Here is a 19,589-nt window from a genome sequence, read left to right on the forward strand (position 1 = left end):
GCACAATATGAGCTTGAGACACCATAAAATCTTTTACATTAGAAAACTGGATAAATGTCCTGTTTTGGCATTTAAGGAAAGAATTCTAGTTAAAAAAAATAGGAGCTTAACTTAGAACCCCCAAGTAAAACACACTTTAACTGCATAATAAATGGCAGTCTCAAAGATGAAAATATATAGTTGCGTTAAATTGCACAAAAACTGAACAATGTTTGGCTCCATGAGCAAATAAACCCATGTCACCAAGTATTAGCTCAGTGGGGTAAATGCCGGTTTCCTCTCTATAATATTGTAATATTGTTTTGAAAATGCATTGACTTTTTGAATTTCATGCTATTCAATCTGAACTGAAGTGATGTAAACCACCATATAAGTGGCCTGTCCCAATTTTCTGAGATGAAAGATGAACAGAAAGCAAAACACAACTTTGCAGGAGAAAATCCTGGTTCAGGTTAAAATAGATAAGTCCTTGATGTTAGATGCCTGTTTTTAAAGTTTTTTTCACAGCAAAGACATAATTTAGATTAAAATTTTGATTATTAGCGTCACATGGGAAGCAAAACGTGAATCCTGTGTTTTGTCAACATGTATATCCAAACCAATCTCCTCCTACGGTGTGAGCCACCATATGGGTCTAAACCCAATTTAACTGTTATTCATTGTGTGGTGTAATTATTATCCAGCACAGCAGGAACCCTACTAATTTGACAGTAATAAAAAATGAACAGTTAAACAGAACTTCAAATGTAAGGCAGCTAAAGGTAACTCAAATTCTTTCCTTTTATTTGACTCCAACGGTTTTTAGAGCCCTTTGTTTGAATTTGATTGCTCACCAATGACATCTCTTCCTCTGGCTCTTTTCATTTTGCCCTTTCTCCACAATATGAAGAACGCACGAAGACTCAAGGCACATTTTGAGGGGCTGCTGTTGGAAGGTTCTTTTGGGAAACCTAAATGTCCTTTCAGTGACTGGACGGCTGTGAATGTTTTTTTTGTTTGTTTGCTTTTTGTTGTTTCTGGGATATGTGTCTATACTTTCCATGAACAGCATGATAAGGAGTGTCCTGGATGAATGAGCAGTCTCCAGGCGTTTTGTCCCACGTTGATGGATTTTATGCAAAATCCCTTCGTATGGACACAGAGGGAAGGCAGGGAATATTGCTTTTGATAAAAAATGGAATGAAATCTGTGAATTCAAAATAGAATTGGACAGTGGGAACAAATACCGCTGGTGATAGCTGGATGAAAGGAATCCAATTTTATGAGAGAATAAGCTGTTTTATAAATCAGCCCATCCATCTATTTATTTATCTGTTTCTAGTGCTTATGTGGCTCAGTTGTAGTGGCATCAAACAAAAGAGCACCCACGTGCCATATTTCCATTTTCTTCCATGGATAGGATAATATAAGATGAAGTTTATGGAGTAAACTGAGGATGCTATTAATCCCCTGTTTTTTCCCCTGTTATTTATGTATTTATTATGTATTATATTATGTATATATATATTATATTATTTATTATTATGTATTATATGTATTTATTTATGTTTTATATTTATGTTCTTTATTATTGTTGGTCTTTTTTATATCTAATTAATTATATCTAATAATATCTAAAATTTAAAAAGTTAGAGGCGTATTTAGAATATACATTATTTACTAAGCAGTGATGTGTCGGTCGTGAACGATACGGCTCTAAGAGCCGACTCTTTAAAATTAACGACGGGAACCGGATCCTGCCTAGCTTGGACTCACTTAGTTTTTTTCTTTTTCTTGTTCAGCTGCACATGATTGGTCAGCTACATGAGCACTGAGCAGAAGGGCGAGGGGCGGGATAGGAAAAGAAGCTAAATTTTGATTCGCCTCAATTTCGTTGATCAATCTAAGGCAGAATGGGTGGCCTAGGCTTCAATCCGCCCACGCCTTGTACACGTGATGGCACGGAGACTGCGTATTGTGGCCACATCCGTCTCCAGCCCCTCAAAGCTGAGGTCTTTCTCAATGCCTTCAATCTTCTCTAAAGACTAACTGAAACTGTTACCTGCATTTCTTTTCTTTTTTTTTTTTTACACATTTTTATTTATTGTTATTGTTTTTATTTTGTTCTTTTTGTATTTATTGTTGTTTCACACTAGAAAAGTTGATGAATAAGTAAGTATACAATCAAGTGAGAAGGCTTATTTCTTGTAACACTCTGCTCCATGTTGATTATAATGAGCTATATGAATAATGAACATTTGATATAATACATGTTTTCTATATTTAGTAATTAATTTTACATTATTTATTGTAATAAATTAATTTAAGCAACAAAAAATATGAGGAGTCTCTTGAGAGTCAAAAGAGTCGGGTCTTTTTAGTGAGCTGTGCCAAAAGAACCGACTCTCTAAACAGAGCCGGAATTCCCATCAATATTACTAAGGCTTATTTTAGCTTTAGTACGAACATGAAACACGCAGCATTATAAGTCACAGGCAAAAATAAATCATATTTGCACTAGTCAGAAGTGAGCAACAAGCATCTATTACTGCCCTCCACAACTTGAAACCCTCTGTATTCATGGGAATTATGGGAATTATAGACAGTTGGTAACTGTCTTCTCACAACTCCTTGTCCCTTGTCAAAGGAAATGTTACATATATTACCATTTCATGTCATTAATATAAATCATCTACTCAAGGAATTATGTCATTAATTAATTAATTATGTAAATTTAACCAGTTTAACCACTTTCTTTTTCAGACAAATCCTACATTTTCTGCAACCATCCTATTTTTTTCAACTCCCCCTGTCCTGTTAATTATATTTTCTTTAGCTCTACTGCTGTAGTGCTGGTTTGGCAGCTGCTCCACAGTGGATGGCCATGCACCAATCCATCTAATTGTTTTAGCACAAAATGAGAAGACAAAGGCTTTTACAATATAATAGCCAGCATCTGCAGGTGGGTCAAATATCAGTGGGTCTCTGAAACACCCACTTATATTTGGTTGTAATGCCTAATTATCTACACCAACCAACCTGTCACTGTTTTCAGCACTATCCCGGGAAGGAGAATTAGCAGTCTCATTCATGATTCCTGCCTGTCATTACATCTCCAGGCTACTGTAAAGGTTTGAGGAAAAAGCCTGTGAACACAGTGGGAAGACCATTTTGCTTTTAATTACAGTGGTAACAAGAGGTGATCTCACTTCTGACTACACTCCCCCACTGCAGGCACAGGTAAGTCCTCCAGAGAACAGAAAGAGCCACTGTGTCATCCTCCAGCGATTCAGCTCTAATCACATGACTGACAACTACAGATTCTAAAAGGAAGCATTTTATTTAGCTTATGTTTGGCTGCCAAGGATATGGGCATGTATTGTGTGAGCTATTCCCACAGGCCCTGTCCCATTAACCTAGTCCAGCACAGGGAGGTCTGTAACGCTGCTAATATGTATTTAGCTGTAGGCTGTTTGAAATAAACATGTGCTACTTGCTCTAGTTGTCTCTTATTCCAGAGAAAGGCAAAATGACTCATTAACTTAAGTAATGTGTTGACACCTTAAAACACACAGAGCAGAAATGATGCTTGTGTCAGTTATTAGTGACAACTATTAACGTGTTTGTGTAATGAGTATGTGTGGATATAATATTTCCCGTCTTGCCATGTTTTCATCATTTTGAACATAATGTTCTTTTTATAAACAAAGGACATTCAATCAAAATCAAATCAAATTAGATTTATTCATATAGCGCCAAATGATAAAGTTACATCAAGGCACTTTACAAATAGAGCAGGTCTAGACCAAACTCTTGTTGAAAAATTTCTTTTAAGACACAGAAACCTCGAGCAGAACCAGGCCGGGGGGGTGGCTATCTGCTCCAACTGACTGGGTATAGAGAGAGAAAGAGAGAGAGATACACACAGAGACACACGGGGGGCGGGGGGGGGGGAGTTGGGTAAAATAGGAAGAGAATGAGAGCAGGAGGTGAGGATATTCAAAATAGGTGCAAGCAGGAACATATGATGCTGCATGAAGTTTATAGAAATGATGCTGAATAGAGTTCATGAAAATATGGGAGCAGCAGGCGTGGGAGAGAGAGGAGAGGAAATGGGAGAGACAGAGACTTAAGGGAAACATGTTTAGTAAATACAGTACACATGATTAGAACTGGGAGAAGCAGGGACTTCGGGGGGGAAAACATGGTTAGTGGTACGTCGGTGCTTGCAAGGGGAAGGGGGAGGGAGAGAGCCAAATGTTAGTCAGATAGACAGAATGAAGACATGTCTTTAAGACATAACTGGATGACCCATAATTTTTTACTTCTAAATTCAGCCAAAACAGAAGTTATTGTACTCGGCCCTAAGAACCTCAGAGAAACGCTGTCTAATCATCTAATCAGTCTGGATGGCATCACTTTGGCTTCCAGCTCCACTGTAAGAAACCTTGGAGTAACTTTTGACCAGGACGTGTCCTTTGTCCCTCACATGAAACAAGTCAGTAGGGCAGCTTTCTTCCACCTGAGAAACATTAGGAAAATCAGAAACATCCTTTCTCAGGATGATACAGAAAAACTAGTCCATGCATTCGTAACTTCTAGGCTGGACTACTGTAGCTCATTACTATCTGGATGTCCAAACAAATCACTGAAAGGCCTTCAGTTAATTCAGAACGCTGCTGCACAAAAAACAGGAACTAGGAGAAGAGATCACATCTCTCCTGTTTTAGCTGCTCTTCACTGGCTGCTGGTAAAATTCAGAATAGAATTTAAAATCTTTCTGTTAACATCTAAAGCTCTCAATGGCCATCAAAGCTCCATCATATCTCAGAGAGCTCATAGTTCCTTACTGTCCTAGCAGGCCACTCTGGTCTCTAGATGGAGGTTTACTTGTGGTTCCTAGAGTCTCCAAGAGTAAATCAGGAGGCAGATCTTTCAGTTATCAGGCTCCTCTTCTATGGAACCAACTTCCAGTATCAGTCCGGGGGGCGGACTCTTTAGCAGTTTTCAAGACCAGGCTTAAAACCTTTCTGTATGATAGAGCTTATAGTTAAAAAGTTAAAGTCCATCTACTCTTTAGCTGTGCTTCTATAGGCCTAGGCTGCTGGGGGAAGACTGAGCATCTTTCTCTCTCCCCCTATTGCACTATTGCACGAGGTGTCTGTGGAGGATATGTGTGCAGCTGCTTCATTGGTCAACTCCACACACATTTGTGAGATAGTATAGTCTGGATGTGGCCGATGCACCCTTTGCGCAGGTTGTTTTGTCCGCAGCCAGACAGTGATAATACGTTTTGGCTTACTATCATAAAGTCGTAGTCTATATAAGGGATAACTTATTGTGAGTGAGCCAGGATTTCCCATGTTAATTCCTCCTTGGGTCAGAAGGGTTGCACATGGTGGTGTCCTTTTCTTAGCCAACAAGAGTGGTGGTACGCTTTGTAGCATGAGTAAGAACTCGAGTTCGAAATGAAGTAAAATGTCGGGGTTGTGCTACAACCAAGGTTTTACGAGTGAAGAGCGAGAATTCTTACTATTTCAGCCTTGCTGGCGCTCCGTATGGGGCGGGCTGAATAAGCTACTGTGGATGACGACGGCAGGGGCTCGGGGGAGTAACAAAGACAAGGGAGCGGGCTCAGGTGCGTCATAGCATGGGAACCTATCATCTGCCTGTTCAGGCCAAGAAGTGACTTGGGTGGTGGTAGAAGGTTATAAATAAAATTCTCAGCATGGTAGCATGAGTAAGAACTCTCATTCTTCACTCGTAAACCTGGGCTGTAGCACAACCCCAACGTTTTCTTTCGATTTTGTTTGGCATTTCTGAAGAGAATTCTGCGGCACTTCAGTATGGAGGGACAGATAAAGAGACTTTCATGAGTTTGTTCACTTTCATTTCATTCCTTTTAGGTTAGCAGATGAGAATAAAATTATTGATTAACAATCTTTTCTAAACCGGTTCAGTTTTTACTGTCATTGGCCTTTGAACCTCTGTTGACAAGGAGGACAAATTGTGTGTGTTTGTCTGTTTGTGTTGGGGGGCTCCTTTTGTCATGAGAGGGTGCCTTTCATCTCTTCCACCTTCCAAACAAAGGCTGACAAAATACATTTTTGTGTCAAAAGACAAAAAAATGAAATGCACCAAACAGCATGTTCGGCATGGAAATGCCATTTATAAAAAAATGGGGAAGTGTCACTTGTCAGCACTGACATTTCTGTGACAGTCTTTTTTTTTTTTTTTTTTTTTTTAAATCGATCCATGTGGGAAAGGCAGTCAGCAACATCTTAATCTGAACTCATTTCCCCTGCTTCAGTTCAGCCCCGGTCTTATGTCTGTGCTCTCACTGTGAATTATTAGTCAGTTTAATTGCTGTATTTTTGAGCTTTGAAGAGGGCCAGACAAACTGTTTATAGTTTTAAACGAAGGTGTGAAATTGGTCATGTTAAGTAGATTTGCGATGGGCAAAATCCACTTACTACACATTAAATAGCTCTCCATTTAGGCCATTTTATTAATTTTTTTCCTACATTAAGTCACATCCATGTGACCAGGGAGGTTATAGTCTCATCGTCAAGACTTGTCAAAGGCAAAATTTGGGAAAAGGAGAGCAACAGTGTTGGATCAGTTATTAGCATGGTTAGATAGTGTGAATTTAAGTATCAAAATCAGGGTCTGGCATGAAAAAGTTGATCAGCTCTGCCATAGAGCTAAACTAATCTCCCCATGACTGTAGCACATCAGTATGAGGGATGAACATGGGGATTGGGTTCAAACGGAGGACTCGGCAGTTCAGTGAAGAGTCTTCATTCTGGTAAAAGAGGCTTGGTTCACAGAAATCAAAAACTAGTTTCACACTTTCTCATTTAGAAATACACATGGCTGTCCCACCGTCACAGCCTGAATGAAGACAAACTGGCACAGAGAGAAGAGGAAACTGAGACTAAATGCTCTGAGGCAGGGAGAGCCAATGAGATTCAGATGCAACACATTGCATAATCAAACAGGAGGGGGGCACACGAGGGCAGGTCGTGAAGAGGGAGAGAACTAAAGTAAAACTAAAAAAAAAAAATAAAAAAATACTGGAGAAGTAGGCAACAATGACTTCGTAAGACTGATGAGGTTTGACCTGGTGTTTACATCCACTTATCAGGAAATGTCTTCCTCCTCCTGTACACCTAAAGCTCATTTATTACATCATCATACTCCTTGGATGTAGGTCAAGCCGAGCTTCATAAAACTGCCAAGAAAAGAAGATTTGGATCTCCTACAGTGCTGAGATTATGCCTTTAGTCTTTTGGGGTTTAACCACTGTTTTCATTTAAGCCTTCTTTCCTCACTTGAAGGACAGAAAATGTTTCAGGGATTTGCCCAAAAAAAGTGACCTGGAATTACCACAGAACAGAGTTCTCTGTGCCCCTCATGACTCCAAGAACTTTAAATCAAATCAAATTTATTTATACAGCACCAAATCATAGGGAAGTTACATCAAGGCACTTTATTCATAGACCAGGTTTGGCTAAGTCTAAGCCTGTAGCAGCAGCTGGGTATCTGAGACCTGGGTGGATGGGGGGACGTTGGCCTGGGGTGTTGCTGCTGCTGTTGTTTTTGTACCCCCCCCGCTCTGTTCTCTCTATCCCCTCCTGAGCCTCAGCCCAGTAGCTTTACCAGCAAACTAGTACCATTACCAATACAGTTAAACACAGGTGGCAACAGGAGGAGTATGTCAGACTCCTCCTTCGCAGAGTAAAACTGTTTCAGCACAACAAGGCACCAGGAACATTTATGCTGCCTGCCCCAGCTGCTGGACAGAACAGGTTAAAAAAATAAATAAAAAATAGAGTCGCCTACTAGGACAGCAAGACACCGTGAGCTCTTTGACATATGATGGAGCTTGGTCATTAAGAGCTTGAAAGGCAACACAGAAATAGGTGACACAAAGTGAAATGATGTAACACCCTTACCGCCAAGATCACTGATCATGTGATCAATATGTATTTGTCTGTTTTTGCTGAATGTATTTAATATTTTCTGACTGCTCTAAATATTTTTCATCATTCTACTCATTAACATGGTTTTAAGTGACAGTATGTACACCCTGGTCTTTGGGGTTCAGAAATCACTTAGTTTCATTAGTTAGTTTTCCATCCACATGGTCAACATCAAACAGTTTGAATACTGCTAAGCCGGCTAGTGGGTGTTCCAATTGTTATGTTTTCATTTTACATTTTTCTCAATCTCATTTACTACATTGTTCAGAATACAAAAAAAGAAAAAGTATACAGACCATATCTGGTTAACACATGTTTAGTTAAAAGAATTCAACATGGTTATTTAAACAAACCGAATTACTTCCTGTATTGGTCTGATCCTCGTAAGAATCACACCTGCCTGCAGGGCTCCTTTTATAGTGAGGAATGGTAATTGGAACCCACCATTTTGACAGGGAAGTTTGTCAGTGGTTGAGTTTGTAAGTTGTCCATACAAAGAGTTTTATTGTTAAAAATATGAAGAATACTTACCAAGTGTGTATGTGTTGATACTGTACTTGATGTTGTGAAATGGTTTTCTTAGCTTATGTCACTTGAATTGTAGGTGAGCTTGTGCATCAACCCTTCACTAGGGAAAGTTGGTTTGATCCAACCTAGAACGGTCCTGGCTGGGAGAGTTTCACTCTGGCTTGTCTCTGACAGTGGAGAGAAAGGAGGGCACTATGCTGCCAAGAGCTTTGCCCTATATGGCGTGAGAGTCTGCCTACACTCTAGGCTGTTTGCTTGATTTGAAGCTTGTAAGTTTGTTATTTTATTTTTGAATATTTTTTTTTTCTATTCAACCTTCCAAGAAGCAATAAATTGGCATAATTGCAACTTTTGGTTTGCCTTGTTATGTTCACCCAGCCCTCATCCAAAGGAAACCTTTTACAGTGACGTTGGAACAACGTTGTATCCCAACACTTGATTATAATTGGATTTGAAAATTGGGTTTACAAAAACCTAACGCTGGCTTGACGCCTAATTATAGTAGGGTAACACTAACTAAATGTTGGATGATGGTTGGTTGCCACCACTACACAATTAGTTATCTAACGTTGTCTGACGTTGCAACCCATATCCAACCAAGGACCAACATTAACACAACATCCCTGTGTCAGCTGGGAATGCTCCGACAATCCATCAAACGGAGAGGCTTCATCGCTAACCAAAGTCGCACTAAAACATTTTGACGTATTTTTGAGTGCAGTGTACCACACAAAATTGGTTCGAGGTCAGTAAGCACAGCAACAATAAGGTGCACTGCCGAATTTTCGGAACATTTAAGGATTTTAAGTGTGCCTTATAGTGCGAAAAATCCGGTATATATAAATGTGTTCTGAGTGATGTGTCTTTTCTCTTGTCAAAGCCAATGCAATGCCAAATACAACATATAAACTATGGCAAACAGGCAGGATTTAAAGTGTTTTCATTGATTTGTTTTTTTGTTTTTGGAGTTTTTAAGAGCACAAAGATTTCCAACCAGACTGGCTGGTTTTAGCCGGTGGTTTGCCTTTGTACTTTATCAACTTTAAATGAGTCCTGTACAATCTGGAAAAGTGTATTTGTTTGACCTCATTTAAAACAAATAAAGCTAGACATAATGGTATTGATGAAGACCATGAAATGTGGCAGAAAACTCAGAAGACTCCTCAGCACCCTGTTTAATACACACACAAATATACACACACTGAACCTTTGTTTCCCAGCTGTCATAATGACGATGCTCCAGTTCTTATTGTTTATACAGTTGTTTATATTGTTTATACAATATGCCATGATTTAATTGTGCTGATATTATCAAAATATTAAAGTAGTTCTTAAGCATTGTTGTGGTGGTTCTGGACTCATGGCTTTATTTTGAAAAACTGTCACCAGAGTTCCTTTTCCTGTCTGTGGGTGGCTTACCTTCCCCCAGAGGCTGCTCCCATCCCCCACCCGTGGCTCTGAGGCTGATTGCACTCACCTGTTGCCAATCAACATCTCCAGGCCTATAAGGCAGCTGCAGACTTCAGCCTCAGTGCCAGAGTATTATCGCCTCTATGCAGTGGCACATGGCTCCTCCTCACCTCACACGAGCATTTTGGAAACAGAAGCTTAATGTCGTACATTTCCTCGATGCTAACTTTTCTGTTTTTTCCAGCGTCTCCCTCTGTGCCTCACACCAGCTCCCAGACCAGCACTCTCTCTCACCTTTTCATTCCACCCTGGACTCTGGACTACCTTCGCTCCTACACTTTGTATCACAATAAAAACTGTTCCACCTGTCTGGCCGCTTTTGGGTCCTTAATCTCCATCTCGTCGCAATTGTTTCTGTTTAAGGTTTGTGTATAAACCTTGTTCGTTTAACTTAAGCTATGATATTTTTTGCACTCCAAACTGAGAAATGCAACATCATTCTGCTGTGCATTCGTCATGATGGTCTTGAATAACAATAAAGTACCCTTTGACTGTGAAAGGATGGACATTTAAGATAAAGATTTAAAGCTTGTGCAGAATCCTTGTGTATTTAGTGCACTTGCCTTTTTGTATCCATCAATATCTTGCCATTGATTTTGGAAGCACACTCACTGTGTTCATCTTAAAAGACTTGAAAGGTGCAGTGCAAGGAAGCAGCCAACTCCTCAATTAAACCAGATTTTGTAGAATGCGGCTCTTAGTAGAGAAAAAGTGAAGGGAGTAGATTGTAGTGGGGAGTAACACAAGACAACTTTATTTGCAACTGAACCCACGTCTTGCCCAGCCATTTCCCTCCAAAAACAGTGACATTATGAATATTTACCACATTTTCCCAATAATTAAAGCTACAGTATCTAGCTTTTTTCCCTTTGGTTGACACAAGCTCCAAATCATAACTTGGTGTGGCCGTCAAAGGGTTCTGTGACCTTGGCTCATTAAACAGTCAGGCAGCGGGGCATTTATATTCGCCTGTAAAGTTTCTCAGTAAGATTTGCCCTTCCAGTTAATCAGAGAAGACCTGAGTCATGGGTCAGAGCTTCTGACCTAACAGAAGCTTCAAGTGAGGAAACCAGAACTATGAGTGACTTGCAGACTGGCAACATTAGCATCATAAATTGTGTTAAAAGCTTTCGTGTTTATTTTATGTTATCTTCAATGCAGTCGTGCTATTAACCAGTTTGGCAAATGTTCTGATTCTGAAAAGTAAGATGTTCACTGATTTTTCCTGGTTATTCTTAGACAGTCAGAGCACTTGTTTATTAACATTTAACATTATTTGTTCTTAGCCTTTGCCTGAAGTGCCTTTGTTGACCAAACCAAACCTGAACCCTAAAACAGACATGAACCACCATCTCTGATCTCACAGCACCACAGTTTGCACTACCATCATCCACCTCTGCCACAGTACCAAAGTTTCATAACATATAAGCTAGTATAGGTACAGAGGAGACAAGGATGCCTTACCTAATGTTGGGATTATCATGCAATGATAACGGCCTTTGTGGTGACTATCAGAAGCAAGCATACAAATCAACACTTTTACGGCCTATGATGTGACATTTTCTGTTGCTTTTCATTTTGGATTGAGCACTGCGTGCGTGCTTCGACTAGATACCTTCCTCACATGTGGCGAACCAAAACTCAAACTATCTGTTCCTAATTTAAAGTAGCCCTGATTTCGTTTTCTCTCTCTACCGTCCCCTCACTCACTAGACTTCTTCCCGCATTTACCTGCCACCCCTTCTTCTCCCTCTTTCCCTCTCTAAGTTCGTCATGTCTTTTACCGTATTTTTCGCACTATAAGGTGCACTTAAAATCCTTAAATTTGCTCAAAATTCAGCAGTATCAGCCTTATAATCCGGTGCGCCTATGTATGAATTCTTATTGTGCTTACTGACCTCGAACCACTTTTATGTGGTACACTGCACTGAAAAATATGTCAAAATGTTTTAGTGCGACTTTGGCTGGCGACGAAGCCGCTCCGTTTGATGGATTGTCGGAGCATTCCCAGCTGACACAGGGATGTTGTGTTAATGTTGGTCCTTGGTTGGATATGGGTTGCAACGTCAGACAACGTTAGATAACTAATTGTGTAGTGGTGGCAACCAACCATCAGCCAACATTTAGTCAATGTTACCATCAAGCCAACGTTAGGTTTTTAACGTAAACCAATTTTCAAATCCACATCAGGAATTTGATGGATTTGGGGAAGGCAAATGAGCGTGATTGTATTTTTATGCATTTGTCACAACTGAACAATATTCTGAGTTATTGTGAATGAGTTGAATAAAGTTCGACTTACCCGACTGTTTTGTTTTGCTTTATATATGTTTTATTATGCGCCCGGTGCGCCTTATGTATGAAAATAGACTCGTTCATTGATATTTAAGCCTTATAATGTGGTGCGCCTTACGGTCCGCAAAATACGGTGCATATGCTTTTACGTCCTGTCGCCATCTGTAATGAAAAGTAATGAGCCTGTTTTTACAATGTAAGTGTGTATAAATGTAGGGAGTAAAAGGAAAAAGTTGTCAGAAAAATAAATACTCAAATACAGATACCTGAAAAATCTACTTAAGTCCAGTAACAAAGTATTTGTACTTCATTACTTGTGACCTCTGGTTACAGTATACCGTCCACCTGGTACGTGCTCAGAGTTCCTATCTTAGTTTATATCAGAGTTAGTACTCAGTACAGATAAAATCATTATACTGGGAGATTTCAATATTCATGGAGATGTAGAAAGCGACCGCCTTAGTTCTGCGTTTCTTTCCTTACTAGACTCAGTTGGCGTTTCCCAGCATGTTAATGAACCCACTCACCACTACAATCATATCCTTGACCTTGTTCTAACATATGGCATTGAAATCAACAAGTTTTTCCTCAAAACTCTCTTCTGACTAACTATTACCTCATTACATTTGAGTTTAATTGGCTGCACAGCACCAAGGAATAAATTATAAAAGATTTTTATCTGAAGATACTGTTTAAAGAGAACAGTCATTTCCAGCAATACTATGTCTAAATTCAAATGAGGATTTCTCCCATACACAGTTGATGACCTTGTGAATAGCACTATGGCCACACTGTGTTCAAATCTTGATGATCCTGCCCCTCTTAAAAAGAAAGTAATCAAACAGAGGAGGCTGACTCCCTGGTATAGATCCCAAATTTGTGCCTTAAAGCAGACATCAGGGAAATTAGAAAGAAAATGGCACTCCAGCAACTCAGAAGAGCCTGGAAAGATAGTTTGAAAACATATAAAACAGCACTCCGCAGTGCTAGACGTTCATATTACTCAGCACTAATAGAAGAAAACAAGAACAACCCCAGGTTTCTCTTCAGCACTGTGGCCAGGCTGACAGAGAGCCATAGCTCAGTTGAACCAGTGATCCCCTTAGCTCTAAGCAATGATGATGGACTTTTTTAAAGATTAAATTCTCACAATCAGAGAAAGAATTCATTAGCTCTTACCAACATTAGACAATAATCTTCTACTGAATACAGCAACTCCTGAATCGACTGTAACGCCTATTGTACATCTGGAATCATTCTCACCTCTGAATCTCTCAGAGCTAGCTTCTATAGTCTCATCATCAGGATCATCGACCTGTCTATTAGCCCCAGTACCAACTAGCCTCTTTAAAGAAATTTTTTACTTAATTGAGCCGCTCGTTTTATATCTGATTAATTTTACCTTTTTCTTTGGGTCTTTGGGTTATGTACCTCAGACTCTTAAGATAAGTCATCAAACCCTGGCTTAAAAGCCATGCCATCACAGCACAGAAACAGCACTGGTTAAAGTCTCCAATGACATTCTAATGGCTTCAGACAATGTATCAGGCCTCCTTCCTTCTCCTCTTAGATCTCAGTGCTGCATTCAACACCATAGATCATAACATTTTACTACAGAGACTAGAACATGACATTGGCATTAAAGGAACTGCACTAAGGTGGTTACAATCCTATTTATCAGAAAGACATCAGTTTGTTCATGTTAACAATACAAAGCAAAACAATGGCACACTACGGAGTTCCACAGAGCTCGGCTCTTGGACCAGTCCTCTTCACCCTATATCTGCTTCCTTTAGGCAGTATTATCAGGATGCACAGCAGCAATTTTCACTGTTATGCAGATGACACTCAGTTGTATTTGATGTATTTCAATGAAGCCAAATGAAGTTAGTCAGATAGACAGAATGCAGACATGTCTTTCAGACATAAAAGTCTGGATGACCCATAGATTTTGTTTGGATATCCAGATATGGATGTCCAAACATCCATATCTGAATGAATTACAGTAGTCCAGCCTAGAAGTTACGAATGCATGGACTAGTTTTTCTGTATCATCCTGAGAAAGGATGTTTCTGATTTTCCTAATGTTTCTCAGGTGGAAGAAAGCTGCCCTACTGACTTGTTTTATGTGAGGGACAAAGGACATGTCCTGGTCAAAGGTTACTCTAAAATTTCTTACAGTGGAACTGAAAGCCAAACTAATGTCATCCAGACTGATTAGATGATTAGATAGCGTTTCTCTGAGGTACTTAGAGCTGAGTACAATAACTTCAGTTTTGTCAGAGTTGAGTCTGTCTATCTGATTATCTGGTTGACTTCATTTGGCTTTATTGATAAGTACAGCTGAGTGTCATCTGCATAGTAGTGAAAGTTGATGCTGTGTTTCCTCATAATGTTGCGTAGAAGAAGCAGATAATGCGTACAGAGTATTGGTCCAAGTACCAAAACCTGTCGGACTCCATAACTGACTACAGTGCATGAGGAATAGGCTACAGTTATGGCTTCCACTATCCAACGAGGCAGAGGCTCTCTGGATAGCGCCCTACCTCGAGCCTGGGACCCATAACAAACACATAGTTAGTCAGAACAGCGCAGTGCCCGAATCCTCTCCAAATACACAGAGAGCATACACACCGGACAGTCTATGCAAGTGCTCTTCTTCCGCTGATGCAAAGAGAGGGGGGCATAACGCTAATAGAGCCACGACCCTAGATCTAAAACTAGCCTCAATGTTCTCCGGCTGATAAGCGGGATTAGGCAAAAGCGCAACCCTTCGCTCATCTGCCGAAAAGGTCTGGCAAGGCAATCAAATCACTGACTTTCTTCACTGTAGAGAGGGCTGTAGAGAGTCCGTCTTCAGGGATAAATATGCCAACTCGACTGTGCTGACAGGCTCAAATGGGGGTCCCGAGAGCCATTCCAGCACCGTCACCAAATCCCATCTGAGAAAAACACATTTTACAGGCGGGGGTTAGGGGGCAGAGAGGATGTTACTCATGTTATGTTGTTGGCGCGACGTTACAAGGATGCTGCTAATAAAGTTGCATACGAGCGTACAGTGGATTCACGTTTATTATGAAATTTAGAAAATAGCACAGTTTTATGCCGATCATATCGTTTTACAAGAAGAGGGAATAAATGTCTCATCCATATGTGGGGTTTATGTGTTGACTGAAAATGCGCAGCAGGCCAAGCAGGACCACTGCTGATGCTGCAGCCATGAGACCCAGCATCACCATACACTGACACACTGAGACCGGGGACTCTGGCAGAGTTCAAGCCGTCTTTTGAATGCACGACTGTCTGTCTGCAGACAGGCGCACTCACAGGACAGGGAATTCAACTCCAAAATCAATGAAACCCAGTCCATGAAGGCGATTGGTCACTGTTTTGGTGCATGTTATTGCGTCACTCCCCGACTCTGCCGCTATGAGCACGTCATTGAGGTAAATCCATATCCCCCTCTCCCGGAGCGGGGCAAATGCCTTGTACACACACACTGACTCAGAGAGAGACCAAAGGGGAGGACACAAAACTCGTATGCTGTGTCCTGAAAGGCGAACTTCAGATATTTTATGTGTCTCTCCGCAATGGGAATGTGAAAGAACGTGTCTTTCAGATCCACAGAAGTGAAGTAATCTGCCTGTCTGATCACTTTGAACAGCTGGCAGTGCGTTAACATGCAGAACGGCAACTTCCTCAATGATTTATTCAAATCCTTCAAATCCAAAATTGGCTGTTTCGACCTGTCTTTTTTTTGGGGATCAGGAAGTATCTGTCGTAACAGCCCGTGTTGCGCTCTGCCTTGCTCACTGGGTGAATGGCTCCTTTCTCTAGGAGTGACGATATCTCCTGGATATCTCCTGCTCTAGCTTGTACACTTGACTGAATAACACCAGCGAAGTGTGGTGGACTGCGAGCGAACTGCAAGGCATAGCCTTTCTTCAGAGTGCTGAGTGCAGAGCCGCTTCCATATTAACTACTACCCTCTCACCCTGAGAGAGCCTTGCTGACTCCCCTTTGAGCCCAAGTCGCAGCAGCAAAGCATTCCTCCGTGGGCCTGCTGTAGTCTGCAATGTCTTTTGATCATGTCCCAGCCTCATAATTGGTTTTGGGCTCATTTGAGTGCTTACTGTAACCATGGCTCTAGTAGAGCTGAGTGGACAAAGCTGTGCAGTCTGTGTGAGGGCAGGCTGTGGGGGAGGGCTTAGCTACTGTGTGGTTTTCACAAGCAAGGGACACTGTAACACTAGCTTTCGTTTCGAAACACCTGACTGCTGTGGGATCATATGTCCTGACAGGAGGGTGTTTGTCCCCTTCCCCAAGACGGGGTAACTAGGTCCTACGAGACTTTTTCCCTCTGCTCGCCTGGCCGTGCTGCTGGCGGTGAGGACAGTTAGTTGCGGATTGGCTCACTGGCTGCTGGGGTCTTTTCTGGGAGCGGGAGGCGCTGGCGGAGCACTGGCCCGGTGTGTAGCTCTGACCTGACCTTAGTTAGGAGGGAACGGTTAGGCAGGCAAGGGATTACAGGAACGTCTCTTTACTGCTTCTCAAATTTATGTGCAATGTTCTGAATCGCCGGACTCAACAGTCCCGTAGTGGACACAGGGTCATTAAGGGGCCTCTTCTTATCCCACTCAGACATCTGGGTGAGATTCAGCCAGAAATGGCGCTGGATGACCACAGAGAAGCCCATCATCCTCCCTGCCTCCTGCGCAGTGGATGCAATAATGCGTAGGGAGAAGTCCGTCGCTTTCCGGAGCTCTGTATAGGTCTCAGTGATGGCCTTTCCCTCCCGATCACGCAGAAGGCAGGCCTGGTAAGCCTGGAGGATGGCCAGATTATTTGGCATGGCCACCACCTGCTCTGCTGCCTTGTACGATTTTTCGGACAGCGAGCCTGTGAGCTGGCAGGCTTTGAAGGGGATCTGAGACTTGTGGGATGAGGAGGAGAGGTGAGCCACCACAGATTCCTCCAGAGTCGGACTTGCTGCTTTATGTCATCGCAGCATGGCATCTGCCTCAGTGGGGAGGATGGCTGCATAGCTGACCCTTGGAAATACGCACCGCTGACCATCGAGGGGGGATGAGCGATATGCGATACTCAGTTTAGCAACCGCTAGAGCCATTACCTCCACAAACTCCTTGTGGAAGGGGTCTTTCGGTGCCGGCCCTATGGTGGCTTCTTCCTCATTTCCGGACTCCTCTTCTCCGCTGCAAAACTCTGCGGCATCTTACTCTTCCCCCCGTAATCCTCTTCCTCTACGCCTGACATGGCATCCCACTGGTGGCCATGAAAATCAGAAAACTCCTCTTTTTGTGGAACCAACTTGCTGTTGTCCAGCGGGGCGCACCGGGCTGCAGGTGTTCCGGAGGGAGGGAGGGGTGGGAAGTCGGAGTCCTTCCACAGGCTAGCAGGCTCAGAGTGAGCTGTGCTGTCCGTGGCGGGAATGTAGAGCTGGGCTCGATGGCGGAATATAGAGAAAGGAAGCTGGGAGCATGAGAGATGTTGACTGTGCACCTCCTGCATTGGGAGCAACGCTTTTTCTCATCCGCCGTACGTAGCTACACTGTAAGCTAGGTTAGCTGGTGGAATGGCTAGCAAGCTAGCTATTTCTGGCCAACTTACCGCACCATAGCTGTGGGCCCCTAATTTTTTGAGATGTACTCTCATCGCTCAAACAAAGGCTAGGCCGTCCATGCTAGAGCATAATGTCAATAATATTGAGAATAATTAACCAACGGGTTACAAGGTGGTGAGACAAAATGTCTGCAGTGGGCTGAATAAAGCACGAATGACAACGGCAGGTGCTCAGGGAGTAACACAGACACAGGGGCGAGCTCAGGTGCGTCATAGTGCGGGAGCCTATGACCTGCCTGTTCAGGCCAAGACGTGACTTATAAATAAAATTCTATTCAGTAGTGCAGCCGATGAGTAAGCAGTTCGAAATGAAGTAAAACAGCATGGATAATAAAATACTCAGTTCTGTAGAGTGCAACAGTTGGGTAGAAAGTAAAGCTTCACCCCCATGTGAAGCTGATTCATGGTGTTGGACACTCTCATTGCCTTTACTTTAAATATTTCAGAGGCTTTTTCCATTTTAAAAGAGTATTGATGTTCAAACAATTTTTATCACAACAAATAAAGCCGATCCACAGCAAAGTAACATTATCAGTGGTTCGTTCATTGCTGACAGACGCTTTTAAGATATTATGCTTGTGCAGTTGCTGATTATGGACTCACGCAAGGTTTTTTTTCCTGACTCTTTAATCTTTTCAAATACAGCCTTTATTAAACAAAGGCGTTGTTTCTCTCTCGTTCAAGTCTCAGGAGCAAATATTTCAGCGCAGGTAGGAAGTCCAGACAAAAGCCACACAGCAAAAATATCCAGTATAATTCCCCACATGCTCTTTGACAATTGTGATGTTCATTGTGACTGATGATACGGTTGGCGAAAGATGTGACCTTAAGATTGTGTGTGCTTGTGCGTATGTGTGTGTGCTCCCTAGTACGTGTTGGTGTTGCTTTGCTGCATTGTTTATGGAAGCCCTTAGTGAGAACAGCAGGCAGATTTTTTTCAACACAAGTATTTTTGCAGTATCTGAAATGTCAACAAGGACAAATCTATTATTTTATCATGCACTTTCTAGTATTGCTTACTTTGAATGCATCACAGTGCAAACACAACACCATCTGCACTGTTTAATTTCCAACCTGCAGACACAATAAGATTCTTTGCCATTGTGTCATTCTTTTTTTTGGATGTCACAGAGCTCCTGAAGACCCAAGGAATGATTACTTTCATCTTGTGTGCACGCAAGTTATAACTTAACTTTGCAATTACTTATCTTGTACAAATAAGATGCAATTGCAGATAGTTTCTTAGAAAAGCCCATGGAAGCAAAGGTGTGGAGGTTAATCACATGTATGTTGGGTCCCCACTGTTTAAAAACAACTCTGCTTTTCAGTTTAAATATAACAGTATGAATTTAGCTTTTGTGCCAAATTTCCAAATGCCTTCTCTTGTGTGGGCGGAGGTTATTGCTGTAAAAGGTGGTGTAAAAAACACTCATCGATGCAGGAGGTATTTTCTGCTCTCCGGCCTCGGACAACAGTAATTAACCTGTAACAGAGGAGCAACAATGAGGCCAATGCTGACGAGCCACACAAAGGTGAGGTTCATTGTTTATTGGAAGCACTTGAAAGAGCACGTTCTTGGCAACAGAAGCTGTGGCTCTGGCAGCAACAACCCAGGACAATGTGAAAACGAGAGAAACAATATCACTGGGTGGTGTTCAATAAGGGTAAAGGTTTCAGGACAGTGATATTATC

Source organism: Echeneis naucrates, chromosome 1 (assembly GCF_900963305.1).
Source record: "Echeneis naucrates chromosome 1, fEcheNa1.1, whole genome shotgun sequence".
Classification (NCBI taxonomy): domain Eukaryota; kingdom Metazoa; phylum Chordata; class Actinopteri; order Carangiformes; family Echeneidae; genus Echeneis; species Echeneis naucrates.